This window comes from Mauremys reevesii, linkage group 2, assembly GCF_016161935.1.
Source record: "Mauremys reevesii isolate NIE-2019 linkage group 2, ASM1616193v1, whole genome shotgun sequence".
Classification (NCBI taxonomy): domain Eukaryota; kingdom Metazoa; phylum Chordata; order Testudines; family Geoemydidae; genus Mauremys; species Mauremys reevesii.
The window spans coordinates 4,509,234-4,514,478 of NC_052624.1; positions in this window are offsets into that span (position 1 = coordinate 4,509,234).

A 5,245-nucleotide genomic window follows, 5' to 3' on the forward strand; every position below is an offset into this window, starting at 1 on the left:
AACACAGAGAGACGAACCCCTTTCCATGACACAGGATGAATTTAGTCACATGGCCTCTTGTTCTTGTGCAACGGGCTAATCCACAGGCCTTTGCTGTATCTGCATTTCTAATGCACCTGGCCAGATCCTCAGCTGGCGTAAATGAGCATAGCACCAGGCTCTGACCTGCTGGCTCGAGCCACGCTCCTCCTCTCTATGTGGTTTAGTGGGCCAAGTCTGGGGCCAGGAGCCCCCTCCCACTGGACTGACTCACTGTGTGAGCTGGGGTGAGTCAGTTTCCTCAGGGGCCTCGTGTGCAGATATGATGGTGATCCCCGTGCCCTGTTCTAGTGCTGCGCCACCCATGGATTCACACAAGAGCTGTTGCTGCATTGTTCCCCGGCCCCTTCTCAATGCAACCAAACCAGCCCTTCCACCCTTTCCACCCCGGCTGCACGCACACCGGGCGGGTTCACTGGCTGCCCACAATGGGCCCTAGTTCGTGCTCAAGAGGGAACGAACAGAACAGGGCAGTTATTGAGTGGTCCATCCTGTCGCCCTGGCCCAGCTTTTGGCAGTTGGAGGGAGGGCCAGAACAGATGCATGGCTGAACAGCATCCTCAGTCATCCCCTTGCACTGAAAGCAAGGGGCAGAATCCCAAGACAATGGGGCTGAACAGGTGTGACTGGGGGTGGACTTGATGCTGCAGAATTTTTATTGCCAGCCACGAGACAGGCTGAGCCCAGCTCGAGCCTCCAGGACTGGCCCTGTTTTTCCTCTGGAAGTGCCTGGCTTTTTGGTGGGCCCCTTGTCGGAGAAGAACAGCATTTGAACCACCTCCGGGGAAGGGCTGCATCGAAAGCCTTAATGAACAGGAGGCACGTGGTCTCCTTTGTGCACTCCCTAGTGACAGGTGAGCTGCACAGGAAGAGAAGCAGGTCTGGGCCCTTGATGGCGTTAGGATACAGACAGGTGGCACGAAAGGGTTGGTTTTTAATTGTATTTCTGCCTCCTGCCCTCTTTCAAAGACAATTGGCGCTGGGAATGACCGGCCCCCACCTCCTTCTAGCAGGGCTTTCATTTGAGAAAGCGCAGGGCCAGCTGTTACGAACGCAAGCGGGAGACACTGTTGCAATCAAAGGGGGCAACTTTACCATGCTCGTGGACCCACTTTACCTTGCCGGCTGCCTCCTCTGTGTAAGTGTTGGCAGGGAGCACAGATAACGAGTCTGTTTTACCCCATTGTATCTAGCTAAGGATCAAGACTCCTGACTCCCATTGGGGCTGGCGGTAGCCTCGGTCATTTCGGAAGTGTAGTGATTGTGCCCACGCTGGAACTGCAGCAAATGGAGCTTTGTCCAGCGCTCGCCTGCTTCCCTGGCGTGAGACCGGCAGGACCCAAAGCTCCCGCCATCATTCTTAGGCTCTCTTACAACCTGTCTCTTAACAGGGCCTCTGCAATGCAGGATTGGCGCCAAATTGCCCCAGGGCGTGGTCGCTTCCATGCCAGAGCTGCAGCATCCAGGCCAGCGGTTGGTGCCACTAAGTAGCACTGACTGTTGGACCCTCCTCTGTGACTCCTAGCTGAAGCAATTAGGCCATTTCTGTTTGTAACGGGCTCTTGTGAGAAGGGTCCCTGAAGAGGGATGGGGCCAGGGCCGGGGTCGTGGGCACAGAGTGGAGCTGGCTGATGGGGAGCACCATGGACGATGCTCTTTAGCACTCCGGTGGAACGCGGTGGTCGTGTAGGTGCAGTGGTGAGGAAGGTTAGCGCCCCCTGCTGTATCTTGGCCTTTCCTTGGCCTGGTGTTCACCTCCCACGCTGTGGTATTTGGGGGGCGAAAGGGTCAGTGGAATGTTTGCTTGTTTGCATTTTAAAAAGCCCCATTTCCTGTGGGCTTTCAAAAGAAACCCAGGGAGAAAGTTCGACTGAGCAGAGGGGTCATTTACAAATGGGAAGTTCTGGGCCAAATCTAACCAGCCCAATGTCCCTTTAATTGATCTCTGCGGGTGTCAATTCCCCCTGAGCTCAGCAGGCTGGCCTGAAGCCTCGACCCACGGAGACCCATATGAGCCTGTAGGGAAATGGGTGGCCAGTCTGGTATGAATTGCTAGGTAGAGTCCTTGTCTGGGCTCACCCCTTCCTTAGCTGTAGTTGTGCCTGCCGCCCTGTGTTCAAACGCTCGCTAGCGTCTCTTCCCTTCAGCGGTCTTAAACGAGGTCACCCCTTAGCGAGCCCGCCAGGCTGGAGAAGCCCTGCAGCTCCCTGAATCACGCCAGCCCCATGGGGCCCGCGGTGCCTATTTCCTCCCTGTGGTTTCTCCATCTTTCCTCTTATTGCCTCAGAGCAACCCCCACCCACTACTTGCTGCCCAACCCGCCCAAACAAGAGGTCCCGCTACTCCCCCAGTAGCTACAGGGTGCTATGGCAGGCTGAGCACGTCCCTTCTGGAAGGCAGAGCTGGGGGGCACTGGCCTTTCACTGACTCCCCTTTCCAGCCCCAGGGCAGGCACATCCCAACGGCCTCATTGCTTGAGGCATTTGGGAGGAAGCCTGGAGGAGCAGACTGCTGGGGACACCCCTGCACTGACCCTGATGGATGGACATCACCCACCTCCAAAGCCCAGAGGCTGCCACCGCAATGCCAGTTTGTGCATCTCTCCTCTGCCCAGCTGCTTCTGCACAGTAGCTTTTGGACCACGACTGTGCATCCGCACCTGCTACGCGCCATGTGCTTGTACCAGTGCATGCTGGGAAACTCTGGGCAGCTGCCTCAGCAGGGGATGTAGCATGTGACTGACATGCAGACAGAGCAATGCACACAGCAGAGAGCTGGAAGGCAGCTGGGCTGGTTATGCTGCAAATTACAATGTGTTGGACTGGTCCGAGAGAGACCCCCACGGGGCAGCCTGGCCCAGTGGCAGGCATGGAGCATTGTCAACAGCTGAGGGTACCATCAGCAACGCTGCGATTAGACATGAAGCATGTTTTGAGCCATTCATGCCACGAACTGGCTCCCAACTCACCATAGTGGGGGCAGGCGTCTATGGAGACTCAAAGGGTGAAATGCTCAGACAGAACCTATTAGCTTGTCCAAGTCCAGATGGACAAATCCCTCTTGGCTCAGCTGATCTCAAGCCCATTGGAAATGTTTCCAGTCCAGGCCTCACAGGAGCCCAGGGTCCCTGCAAACTCTCCCATGGCACTGCAGCCTGGTAAACTGGGCTCCTCTTCTGGCACCGACAGCTCACCAGGGATGGGAGACGGTTCCTGCTACAGGCTGGCAGTGGGATATTGGTGCGGGGTTCTGCATTCAGCACCCTCGTACGGGGGTTTATTGTGCTCTGGGCATGCAGGAGTGAACGTGCAGCCCCCACTCGGCGCTGATCCAACCCAGGGAGCAGCGCCAAAGCCAACGCTCCAGCAAGGAAAGGATTCTGGATCTGAACGCAGCAGAGGGGGGATAGAGATGTGCTGCCGCTCAGTCAGCTGGAAAGTGACAGCCCCGGGCAGTGATGCTCAGCAGCCCACGGACCCCAGGAAGCACGCCAGGTTATATAAGCCCTTACATAGAGAGAGCGGCTAGTTTGGTATTTCTTTGGAGCATGAGAATTCAGAAGAGCCCATTCCTAAGGACATGTTCTGCAGCAGCTGTGATACGGGAGACTGGGGAGAAATCACCCTCCTGGCTGCTGCTCTCTATCTCCTACACTAACGTGTAACCCCATTTTTTCCACAATCACACACAACTCCACTGGCTTATTTTCAGACCCAGCTCAGATTTACTGTCACACATATCCCTGAAGGCACCTGGGAGCATGGGAGCTGGTCGGGCCACAGCTCTGTCTGGTGGAAAGTGTCAGGGGATCTTGAATGACCACCTGAGCTTGGTTTTGTACTTAATCCACAAGATAGAACCTGCCTCTGGATTCGACTCAGAGGGATGAATGCCATGGGTGCTGGGCCACTACCGGAAACAGGCAAGGATCCTTCTTAGAGGTCTGATCTCCCACTAATAATGCACCCGGACTCTGCTCAGTGCATGAGATCTGCCAGCCCAAGATATACATTCCTGCAGGCCTATCGAAACCTCACTGATTCTGCTGAGGCACTCTGGTTCAGTGAAAGCTACTGATCCTGATTGCTGAGAAGAGCACCTCCATCCCCTTTGGTGGACTGGGTTAGGCCATGCTCATGCCCCCAAGTGCCGATGGCTCCTATCCCCTCCGCAATGGCCACAACCACATGGCTGCTGCCTGGGGCAGGCGGAGACCTTGTCACGGCTTTGTTAAGACGAGCCAGGTCAGCCTGATACCACGGCTTGGCTGAAAAGAGCTTCCAGTGAGGGAAAGTGCCACCTGGAAGCCTGCCCTGCTCAGTTCACGATCTCCAGGGCCTTCCCCTGCTAGCAAGCAGGCGAGCGCTGATTAGGAACCAGAGCAGCTAATGGGCTAGGAATCCTGGGTTCGAATCCTAGCTCCTGCCCTTGACTTGCTGTGTGACCCATGGCAAGTCACTTCACTGCTTTGTGCTGCAGGGGAGATGAGGCTTAGTTAACGTACATAAAGCCGTGAGATCATAACATGAAAGGTGCTAGAGGGCTCCAGTCCAGCCAGGGCTTCTAGTAATACACTCAAAGTCTGGGATAAGCCATTAACAGCAGCCCAGGAGGTAAATTCACTTCTGCTGAGAGCCTGCATAGGACCTCGTGTTTCCCCCCTTCCCCGAGCTGGAGAGCAGCAAGGGAGAAAGCCCAGCTGTAAAAGGAAGCTACCAGTGGAATGGCTCTCAGGCCACAAGCAGCTTCTGCTTCCATTTTACACCGTCACCCAGACAGCGCTGAGGGCGGATGGTTCCGGGCAGCATCCTCCAGCGAGCGGAACAGGAATAAACGAACAGTCAGAAGGTAACGAGAGGAGCTATTCACTGTCTGCATGCCCCTCCCCCTGGCCTCTGATCCAAGAAGTGGTGCTGCTCCCACCAACCCCGTTCACCTCCTGCCAGGGACGAGCCCCCACACCAGCCTCTTGCCTTCGCTGAGAGCTCGCATGGTGCCAGGCCCCTCCTGCAAGCTCATTAAACAGCTCTTCCAGGTCCCATTGTGCTCCCCTGGTGTGCAGGGACTGGAAAGCAGCCCCCATCCGCCCCCTTCACGAGCACACGGCCTGTATGGGGAGCAGCCCGAGAGCTAGCCGGGCGTGCAGGCTGTGACACCCCCCCCACTGGTGAACATGCAGTGGGGCCGCGGGGCCCCATGCAAGCTG